The sequence below is a fragment of the Medicago truncatula genome, chromosome 8, assembly GCF_003473485.1.
Source record: "Medicago truncatula cultivar Jemalong A17 chromosome 8, MtrunA17r5.0-ANR, whole genome shotgun sequence".
Classification (NCBI taxonomy): Eukaryota; Viridiplantae; Streptophyta; class Magnoliopsida; order Fabales; family Fabaceae; genus Medicago; species Medicago truncatula.
The window spans coordinates 17,926,654-17,939,437 of record NC_053049.1 but is presented as its reverse complement, the minus strand read 5'-3'; positions in this window follow the sequence as shown (position 1 = coordinate 17,939,437).

Below are 12,784 nucleotides of genomic sequence, written 5' to 3'. Positions count from 1 at the left end.
CAAATGTGTAATTATTGAATTAAAAAATTGAAAAAAACCATATAATCATTTTTTTAATTAAATAAATTAAAAAAAATCAGGAAAAAAAATAAAAATAAAATTCAAGGAAAGAACAAGGAATGGCACGTGAAGGTGTTGTTCTTCTTAAAAAAAAAAAAACCAGAATTTTTTCTTTCTTAAATCAAATTCAATCCAATTCTCTCAATTGTATGAAGATGATGTTGAAGAGTTTGTTGAAGAGGAATGAAGGAAGGAAGGAAAAAAAAATTCTTTTATGGGTTTTTTGTTTAGATGCCATTCCATTTTGATTTCCTTTACTTTGTTTAGATTTAGGTTTTTTATTTGTTTTTTTCTGATTTTTTATTTTTTTTTAATTTCATTTTTTCATTTATTTAATTTTAAAAATGATTATATGCTTTTTTAAATATTTTTTAATTCAATTATTACACACGTGGCATGCCATCAACAAGATAGTTGACGGTAATATAATCCTCCTTCATGTTATTGAAGGATTTGTTTCTCCTTTGAGTACTGCATCAACAAGATAGTTGTACATATATGCTCTTAACTCTTTCTGGTGTGTCTTGGCATATCGCAACCGCGAAGACTCTATCATACTAAATGCGTCGACTGAAAAGTTGATCTCTCAACTTCTCTTTGTTGAATTCTAAAAGAAAATAATTCTTTAATCGACACTTCTTTTCTCTTGTTTGACGGTTTGTTGTATCTCTCTTTCAAAGACACGTCATCTCGATATCCATCTTCTCCTCTCGGAAACAGTAATGGGTATTGTAGTGGAAGATAAGCAGTATTTAGAGCTGAAACACGTTTAAAGATACCTATTTTCTGCTCGATAATTATGTCCCTTTTCATAATCTGCAGCATCATAATCACCAACTATAAGAGCAGCAGCTTCGGATGTTGTAGGAATATTGTACCTCCTTCTTGCGTCACGTCCCCGCTTGCCTAAAATTCTCAATTTCAAATTAGGCATGTCATTCGTCCTAAGCTTGTCGCGAACCATCCTATAAGCTTGTGCATATGGATTACATGAGTCAAGAATTTGTTTTATGTCTTCGACGATGGATGAGTTCAAAGACGAAACATCTTTATCCATGCTATACAAAAGGTTGAAAAAAAAATAGAGATATCATAATATATTTATATAAATATCCCAATGATTGCTAATTAGGTATAACAAAAAAAGGATTAATGATTGTACCCGACCACCGACATCCTATTTGCAACTTCATTGTTGGTGTCATATATATATAACTGAGCAAACTTTGGTTGAGAACCATCTTGTGGCAGCAAACTTCCCATTTGATGATAATTCTCTCCATTCATGATAAACATTGGTGGGGCATTGCCATCGTTCATAGAAGTGTTGATCTTTCCGCCCAAAGACGTAAATGAGAACATCATAGAAGTGTTGATCTTTCCATTCTTTATGTTGCCATCCATGCAACATAAAGAAAACCTTGGTTTTTTGGGATTGTAGGGTTTTTGAATTCGCTCATCATACCACATCATTGCTCCACATTGCTCACATTTTGAGGCAAGATCGCCAATGTCCCAAATAGTCTAATGCAATGAATAACAACCACATGAATATATTTAGCTTGATTAAACATCAAGTTAATTTAAAAAAAAAAAAAAAGTATACCTTGCATTGGATCAGCAACTGAACCCAAGTTTTCTGGTATAAATTCACCTTCGTGCATGTCATCATGAACATCATCTTCAGATTCATTTGCTGGAATTTAATGGAAGACAAATACAACAAGGCATTAAAAAGTATAACATATACGATAGAGAAATATGAAAATCGTTGATTTAATATGAATGAATATAAATAAAATTGTTAAGTACCCTCATCATTCATGTCTATGTCGTTTTTCACGTAGTCAGGACCATCTGGATTTAACGGTTGATATTCAAAAATTGGTTCATTAAGATCTACACAATATAAATAAGCAAAATCAATGTACATAGACATAGAAAGAAGCTCTAAAGAAGTTGAGCCAAACATAAATAGAAAGAAGCTCTAAAGAATCAAGCACTTTTTTTCTGTTTGTAATGAAGGAAAACAATGCATCAAGGAGATCGAGAAAAGGTAATAATTTTCAACTTTTGAAGTCAAGCGCCTATTTTTTTTTATTTTTTTTAGGTATTCCCTTCGAAACCAAGCACCAACAATTTTATAGTATCTTCTAATCTTCTTATATATTAAAGTTAACACAGAAGCATATTTTAGTCGTAATTTTAACCTAAACATATTGCATAAATTTACTATTTTAACCCTGATTCTAAATTCCTTTGTTTAACCTTATTGAATTTTCCCCCTTCTCAATTTCTCGATACATCTTCTTATATATTAAAGTTAACACAGAAGCATATTTTAGCCGTAATTTTAACCTAAACCTATTGCATAAATTTACTATTTTAACCCTGATGCTAAATTCCTTTGTTTAACCTTATTGAATTTTCCCCCTTCTCAATTTCTCGATACATCTTCTTATCTTCTTATATATCTTCTTATTCTTAAACAAAGCTTTGTTGCCCTAATTTTAACCTAATATTTTAACCTAATATTTTAGCAACTTTTCCCTCCTTCAAAACCTAACCATATTCCCTAATTCCCCTCCTCCAAACCCTAACCATGATTTCCTAACTTCACTCCTCCTAAAACCTATCTAATTGATTTCCATAAACCATATCTCCTAACTCCCCTCCTCCAAACCCTCACCAATATATTTTAATCCTTTCTCCTAAACCGAAATCTCTTTCTAAAACCATACCTTTCTCTTAAACCGAAATTTCTTAATCAACATGGCTTCCAGAAACATTCAGACTTTGCTGTCATACCACTGCCTCACTGATAACCATATCTTTATTCCACTCTGGTTTATACTAAATATATAGACTTTTGCTCTTATTCCTCGCTGTTGTAAATTATAAATCATTTTTTCAATCCCTTTTAATCTTTTGTAGGTCTGTTGGTGAAAAACCTCTTTCCGATCTTGACAAAGCAATCAACAAGCTGAGACTGAAAAACAGATCATATATCGTTGAATATGACATTGATGTTGTATGTGTTTTTTGCGAAATATACCTATTCTTAATTATTTGCATTCTATTTTATCAACGTTTGTGATGTTTTTGTTTGTTATTTTTTTAGGGTGCAGTATGCTTGTCAAACATGTTTGGCGGTGATTTTGGAGATCAAATTGGGCGCTATGCAATATTGACTGATCCTAAGTCCAACAAGTTTGAAGTATTGGTTGACAGAGTAAAATATTTTTAAAATATGTTTTGGGTGGAAACAAACTAAAAATCCTAATTCCTCTCATTCAAGTAACTACTAAAGATTTCATCCACATCTCTAAAATATGTTTTGCGTGGAAACAAATTAAAATACTAATCCTAATTTCTCTCATTCAAGTAACTAAGAGATTTCATCCACATCTGTAAACTAACTTTTTGGTGGAAACAAACTAAAATCCTTATTTCTCTCATTCAAATAAGTAGGAGATTTCATCCACATCTCTAAAATATGTTTTGGGTGGAAACAAACTAAAAATCCTAATTCCTCTCATTCAAGTAACAACTACACATTTAATCCATATCTCTAAAAATATGTTTTGGCGAGTCAACTATGGTAATTCTTAAGTCAAAAAAAATGCCCCATCAAAAATATTAATTTCATTTTATTCATATTAATCTTTATCCAAAAATGTTGAGCATAATTTTATTCCACTTCAACTACATCCCTTTGTTCTGCGCCCCTTCCCTATTTACATGCCAATTCTTAAGTAAAACAAAGTGTTTCATCAACAATATTAATTTCATTTTATTCATATTAATCTTTATCCTGAAATGTTGGCCACTTCCTAATTTTGTTCCACTTTTTTGTGCTTATCCTGACAACTAATACTCTTTATTGCTCAACCGACATATCCTACTAACATGTATTGCACCTTTTTCCTATAAATATATCATAACCTATTAGCCAAACCATCTCAATATAAATAAGCATCCTCTTTCTTGGAAAGGAAAAAACAAGCCAATGATGTCTGCCAAATACACTCCAATCTCAGCTGTTTCTGGAGGAAGAAAGAATCTCAAGATGTGTGTGCGAGTTGCTCATATTTGGTTGATTCGAGAGAGGAAGGTCCCCACTAGCATCATTTTCATGAACATGTTACTGGTCGATGAAAAGGTTTCTGCATGTTTGCACTCTTAGCTTTAAAATTAAACTAATGTCATCGTTGTTTTTTAGTTATGTAATTTAACCAGCTGTTTAATGTTGTTGTTTTCGTCAATAGGGTGGACGTATTCACGCCACAGCTAGAAAAGATTTGGTGGCAAAGTTCAGGTCCATGGTTGAAGAAGGGGGTACATATCAGCTCGAAGGACGGGTAATATCTGGTTCTAATATCCGGTGAGAAGGTGTTTATTCCAAGGTTATCGCTAACACCATCTGATAATAGAATTCCTTTCAAATTTAAACGAAGGCAGTTTCCGATATCTGTCTCATTTGCAATGACTATTAACAAGAGTCAGGGTCAGTCGCTAGAACATGTTGGTGTCTACCTACCGTCTCCTATTTTTTCACATGGACAATTGTACGTCGCAATATCACGGGTTACTTCGAGGGGTGGTTTAAAAATATTGATTAATGACGACGACGACGATGATATCGATGTTGCATCAAATGTGGTCTACAGAGAATTTTTCCGTAATGTGTAGGACTTTTTGTGTACTGTTCATTTTCTTACTTATTGAAACTATTTGCATGTCAACGAACTTCAATTTCCTTTTCAAAATTATATGTTATTTTAAAGTAACAGGAACTACGTACTAGAATTATGGAACAATAACAAATTCTTTGGTATAGACATTTTGCTTTGATTCACGATAATTTTTAGATTCACGCGAACTACAGTGTCTTATTTTTCAGTGAATATTATCTTTTTTAAATGACACGTGCGTTAGCACGGGTCAATAGTCTAGTTAAAGTTAACACATAAGCATATTTTAGCCCTAATTTTAACCTAAACCTATTGCATAAATTTACTATTTTAACCCTGATGCTAAATTCCTTTGTTTAACCTTATTGAATTTTCCCCCTTCTCAATTTCTCGATACATCTTCTTATATATTAAAGTTAACAAAGAAGCATATTTTAACCCTAATTTTAACCTAAACCTATTGCATAAATTTACTATTTTAACCCTGATGCAAAATTCCTTTGTTTAACCTCTTCTTATATATTAAAGTTAACATAGAAGCATATTTTAGCCCTAATTTTAACATAAACCTATTGCATAAATTTACTATTTTAACCCTGATGCTAAATTCCTTTGTTTAACCTCTTCTTATATATTAAAGTTAACACAGAAGCATATTTTAGCCATAATTTTAACCTAAACCTATTGCATAAATTTACTATTTTAACCTTGATGCTAAATTCTTTTGTTTAACCTTATTGAATTTTCTCCCTTCTCAAATTTCTCGAGACATCTTCTTATATATTAAAGTTAACACAGAAACATATGTTAGCCCTAATTTTAACATAAACCTATTGCATAAATTTACTATTTTAACCCTGATGCTAAATTCCTTTGTTTAACCTTATTGAATTTTCCCCCTTCTCAATTTCTCGATACATCTTCTTATATATTAAAGTTAACACAAAAGCATATTTTAGTCCTAATTTTAACCTAAACCTATTGCATAAATTTACTATTTTAACCCTGATGCTAAATTCCTTTGTTTAACCTTATTGAATTTTCCCCCTTCTCAATTTCTCGATACATCTTCTTATCTTCTTATATATTAAAGTTAACACAGAAGCATATTTTAGCCCTAATTTTAACGTAAACCTATTGCATAAATTTACTATTTTAACCATGATGCTAAATTCCTTTGTTTAACCTCTTCTTATATATTAAAGTTAACTCAGAAACATATTTTAGCCCTAATTTTAACCTAAACCCTATTGGATAATTTTACTGTTTTAACCCTAATGCTCACACCTAATCTCCTATTTTCATGAACAATCTTAATGCTCACACCTAATCTTCTTATATATTAAAGTTAACCCGTAAGCCCTAATTTTAACCTAAACCCTATTGAATAATTTTACTGTTTTAACCCTAATGCTCACACCTAATCTCCTATTTTCATGAACAACCCTAATGCTCACACCTAATCTTCTATTTTCATGAACAAAGCAAATCGGCATCGCTTTATTCCCCCTATTTCTTCAAAACAAATCGCCCTATTTCTTCAAAACAAATCGCCATATTGTAAAATAAAATAAAATAAAATGAAGTAACATACCAATAATATAACATTGACATATAATTTTAACAAAAGAATGAAGTAAGACACGATTGATAAAACAGCATTTTTAGTTACTATAAAAATTTTTCATAAACATTTTTAGTCCCTAAAATGCTGGAAAATGTCACAGGGACTAGAAAGTTTGATTTTATTTTGTAGGGACTAAAAACAAAACTTTGAATATTTACGGGGACTAAAAACTTAATTAACCCTATATTCTACATATTGGAAATTATATTTATTTAAAATATAACAACGATATACTAAAGTATACTCATATAATAATAATAAAATATAACATGCAATATATTACAAATCCTGTGTTTAATTTCTTCAACAACAAAAAAATGTGTTTGAAAAAATCATCTACGAAATGTAATATATTACACTGTACTTTTACAGAATTCATAATCTTTTCTTTATTTTGTTTTAGAAAATGTTATTTCTAAACAACTCAAAAATATATTATATTAAAATATTATTCAGTTCTTATCTTTTTTTTTTAATTGTCAAATATTATAATGATGAATATTTCAAAATTTGTTTTAGTAGAGTCCGTGAACTGATATATCCATAATTTTTTTTTTTAAGGAAAATGTTCATTGCTTTTCATTAGCTATCAAATCTCGGATACATGACGGTACATCATCATAAACGTGGGAGCTAGCATGAGATGGGGCTACCCTAGCTAATTTATGAGTGACCCCATTGACTTACCTCCTATTGAACTCGACATGAGAGTTCTGAAAATTACAATCGAACAACTGTCTACAAGCCTGAATAATACAACCTAGTTCACTGCTATCACCTAGGTTTGAATTAAAATGTTCAACAACAGACTTGCAATCCAAAACAAAATCAACATTGTCATAATGAAGATCAGCCACCCATTGTAGTGTCGTGTGAAGTCCAACAGCCTCGCCAACATCAACATCACAAAGAGGAGAGAAACAATCTGTCTTAGCCATGACAAAATCACCCTGATCATCACGGATGCATATGCCAATACCTACCATATTCAGAGAGTCAGAAAAGGAGGCATCAATATTACATTTGTACCTACCATATACCGGCTTCGTCCACTCGATGACAGGACCATGAATAACACTATTCGGCTGAGCAAGGATGTCTGTAGCTTTGTGTGATATGACTTCTTGGGCGGTTCTCCAATCATCTAAGAGGTGTCGGGCCCATTCAACAACCTGTAGACATGTTTCATTTCGTTGTTGCCACAATTTTAAATTCCTGCGCTTCCACAAGCTCCACATGATCGTCACAAACAATTCTTTTTGCACAGAAGGCAGTTGGTCAAGAAGAGAAAATATCAAAGCATCCATGTTATAATTTCGACGAAGAGTTCTATCAATAATATCCCATAAATTAACCTCCCGCCACGCTTGCATCGCACCTGGACTTTCTAACAAGACATGAATACTATCTTCATAATTAGTTCCACACAAGACACAATCATTAGGACAATGAATACCACGACTACTTAGGCGTGCACGTGTAGGGAAACAGCCCCGACACACACGCCAAACAAAGTTTCGAATCTTGGGAGGAACCTTAAGCTTCCATATCAAACTCCACTTCCCCGGAACATGCAAATGAGAGTTATCTGCAATTTTTGTAACACAAATTCGATATGCACTACGAACAGAATAACTATCATTTTTCTCAGCCTTCCAAATAATTTTATCTTCATGAACAAGAGGATAGAGAGGAGTATTCAAAATAAGCTGGGAAGTATTATGATCAAACAAATTAGAAATTAAAGTAGCATTCGAAACCTTTGTCGATGGTTCGATGATGTCTTGAACTTTGACATGAGCAAGTGACGCATAAAGCGGGCATTGTGTTAAGAGGGAACATCCGTCTTTAAGCCACGAAGCACCACACAAAGGAATACTAGCACTAGAACCAATCCTCCATCTAACACCCTGTTTAAACACAATTTTAGCGCTAAATATACTTCGCCATACATAGCTGCGATTAGGGCCAAGCCTAGAACTCAAAAAGTCACATTGTGGAAAATATCGTGCTTTGAATAAACGAGACACAAGACTAGTGTTATCAATTTAAAATTTTCATCCCTGTTTACCAAGCATCGCCACATTAAAAGATGTGAGGTCCTTGAACCCCATGCCACCATAATTCTTATGAACAGATAAACGCTCCCAAGATAGCCAATGCAAACCTTTTCTAGTGGTGCCACCATATCCCCGCCAGAAAGCGTTAATCATTTTTTCTATGGCATCAACTAACTTGTTTGGTAAAAGATAAACACTCATAATATAAGAAGGAATAGATTGGAGTACCGATTTGATCAACACTTCTCTCCCATAACAGTGCATACACCAAGGATGGAAGTGATAGAGTCTTGAGTAGGGTCGGGCACACTCCGACTATAATAAACTTATGATTTAGGAAGGCTAATTGCTTGACCAGAAGCTTTTTCATAAGTCTCAAGAATATTTTTCATCACACCAGCTTCTCTTTCTTCCGCCCTGAAAAATAAAAAACAGTCGTCTGCAAATAACAAATGAGAAATAATATGAGCATTAGTACATATAGAAATGCCATGAATATCCCCTCTCCTTTCAGCTTGACGGATGAGAGTTGAGAGACCTCCTGCACATAAAATAAACAAATAAGGAGAAAGAGGATCGCCCTGTCTAAGTCCCCTACCAGGAAATATAGGTCCTACTGACTCATTGTTAACAATTACAGAATAATCAACTGATTCAACACACATCATAATCCACCTAATCCAACGGTTTGCAAATCCCATTTTAATCATGACTTCCTTAAGGTATAACCAATCGATGTGATCATAGGCTTTACTGATATCCAACTTTAGCGCTACATTTTTATCTCTCAACCTCTTGCTTATTTTCATATGGTGAATAACTTCAATAGCAATCATAGCGTTATCCAAGATGGAGCGTCCCGGGACAAACGCTGACTGGTTATCTAAAACACATTTATGGAGGACATTTTTCAATCTATTAGCCAAGACTTTAGCTACAAGCTTATACAACACGTTACACAATGCTATGGGACACCAGTCTTTCATAGTATGTTGCTAATTTCCTTTAGGGATCAAAGCAATATTAGTGGAATTAAGTGAAGGTGGAAACTGATTATTATTCAACCAAGAACAACACTCATTAAAAATATCAAAGTTACACACTGACCAAAATTTCTGAAAAAATCCTGGATTAAAACCATCCGGACCAGGACATTTTTCTGGGTGCATCGAATACATGGCTTCCTTAAACTCTTGTACCTGAAAAGGAGCGGTTAGAAAATCATTATCCTTTACCGACACAACACTATCAATGGCTTCCAACACAGGGACACGGTCACCATGATTTTCAAGCAAAAGTTCCTCAAAATAACCTTTAGCAAGCTGACATAGACCCTGTTCATCTGTTACATGAATTCCCGCATCATTTTCTAAAGAAAGAATACGATTTACCTTCTTGCGAGAGGTAGCAGACGCATGGAAATTTTTTGTATTTAAATCACCATCACGGTACCAATGAGTTTTTACTCTTTGTCTCCAATACTTATCCTTTTGAATCATTAACTGGGTCATTTTCTTTCTCAATAAAGACAACCGATTAGGATCAGCTGCTGCTCCTTGATTTCTGCACCTATTCAATTCCCTCCGGCACTCGACAATTTCTTCTTTCAAACCATTACAAGTAGTCTTGCTCCACGAGGTAAGATCAGATGCACAATGATCTAGTCTCTCAGTTATCGGCATACTTGCACTAGACAACCAATTGTCAGAAACAACATCATGAATGCCCGGTTCTACAGACCAAGCATTCTCAAATTTAAAGGTTCTTTTAGGCACCCAGACACGAGTAACAGGCTCCCTAGTGAGAAGAATCGGATAATGATCAGAAGCCGGGGCTACTAAATTTTCCACCTTCGCATTAGGAAATAACTGAAACCAGGATGTGTTAGCAAGTGCATGATCCAACCGTTCCTCAACTGCCCTTGGAGTACCTAAAATTTTAAACCATGTGGACTAATGTCTCACTGAGGAGTAAAGCGGCTGGCTTATGATAGCGGACTATGTATTTTAATTTAGGAACTATGCTCGTGTTCCCTAAGCCTCGACAATTCCATCCTATAATACTCATTTTTCATATCAAACAGTACATGATTAGACATAAGAGACATTACAGTAACCCCACTAACATCAACAGCACCTAAGTCATTCCACAAACTCCAAAACCCCTATCACCATAGAGCTGAACCCGTGGCATCAAAGGCAGTAGTTAGCTAATTCATTAGAAACCAGCATCAATCCTTGATTAAAATATGTGTGGCAATAGAGTAAGTAATGAAACAGGGAAAGCAAGGAGAATCATGTATCTCTAAGACCAACCTTCCTTCATATAACAATTGTAATTAAAGCAGCAACATGTACCTTTATCTTCATGACTAACCTTCTAATAACAATTGCAATTAAAGAAATGTCACCTTGAAATTTGCGATCAAGCACATCTGCGAAAACGACAATTGGATTCAATCACGAAAGCGGCAAATGATACAACCATAAGATGACGGAAAATTATGATAGAAATAGCACAAGGCAAATCAAAACATTCAGGGGAGAAGAAATCTCAACGAACGACGGCAAAAGCCCTCACAAGGGTAGCGGCGGCAAGAACCCTAGAAATAGCATAATGAAAATACAGAATAAGCGCTAGCACATATAAAGAAGAAAGTAAATGTGATGAACAATAGTGTGCTATGAGTTACTTTTTATTAAAATAACTCATTTAAGCAACTTGAGTGCACATTTAGGACCTTTGGAACTTAAATGTTCATAGCTTTGGAACTTAAATGAGACACATTCGGAGGTTCAAGAGAGGAACAATTTGTTTTTGAAGACAACCTACGAAACAGTAACAACTTATGTTGGAGTTTCGACAATGATAATCATAATGGTGTTCCTCTGAGTAACAACACTTTGCTACTCATCTTCCTTAAATTCTACAAAATCCTTATCCCTCTCAATCTTAATACATTCAGTTCTTATCTTAGAAATGATCAGATTTAAACTTTAGCTCATGATTTATTTCATATCAAAATCACCAAACGACTTTAGCTTTATTTTCGCTGTAGTGTTTGATGTAGCAAGTTCCGACATACCTTAATGTAGCAAGTTATTTAGAAAGCTTTCCAAGTAGCAGAAACAATAGTGAGTAAATAGTATAGGAAATATATGAAGAACGGTAAAAGTAGGAGATTTTATAAGTATATATATTTGACCTTACTTATATAGAGAGAGTTGGTGGATTAGTTTGGCATAAAGTGCCACATATCTAGGAAAAGTTAGTTAACAAAAACAAACAATAGATGAAGGTAGGTCAACAAAATAGGAAGGTTAATGGAAAATAAACTAAGATTATTACGAAGAGAAAAGAAAAAACGGTTAGATTCTATTTTGATGAGTCTATTTGTTATAGCTTTTTTAAGACGTAAAAAAAATCACTTTTAAAGTGTGCATCCAATTGTTATAATTTGTAACAAAATATAGAATCTAAAATTTTTTCCAAAATAAGAATCAAAATATTGAAGCAATTTTAAATAAGATAATTCATTTTATATAGTTGTATCCAAACAATTAATGGAAAACAAACTAAGATTATTATGAAGAGAAAAAAGAAGAAAAAAAAAGTTACCTAGTAGTTTATGAGTCTATTCATTATAGCCTTTTTAAGAAGTAAAAAAAATCACTTTTCAAGTTAAAAAAGAAGGACTCTTGCTATTAGTTTGAATAACTTGGTTGAATTAACATTTTTCTAAAGTTGATTTTTCACATAAAATTTAGGCTTAAATGCTCTTTTGGTCCCTTAACTATTTAATTTGTATCGCTTTGGTCCCCTAACTAAAACAAAGATTGTTTGAATATTTAAGTTTTTTTTAGTCTCGTTTTGGTCCCTTCTGTTAGGTTTCCGTTAGGGTTTTTAAAAAAAGTTAACTCCTGGACACTTGTTACCTTGTCATTGGCTTTGAGTTTTTTTCTTTACAAAAAAAAAATTTAATTTTTTTATTTTTTAGAATATATATATATATTTTTTTAAAAAAAAATCCCAAAGCCAATGACAAAGTGCCACGTGTCGCAGAGTTAATATGTGTCACCTTGTCATTGGTTCTGGGAATTTTTTACAAAAAACTAAAATATATATTTAAAAAATATTTTTTCGTAAATTTTTTTTTCTTAGATAACAAGGTGACACGTGTCCACACTTAACGTTTTTTATTAAACCTAACAAAAATCGGGACAAAAACAAGACTAAAAAAAACTTAAAATACTCAAACAATCTTTTTTTAGTTAATGTACCAAGACGATACCAATTAAATATTTATTGGACCAAAGAGCAATTAAGTTTTTTTTTTTTTTTTT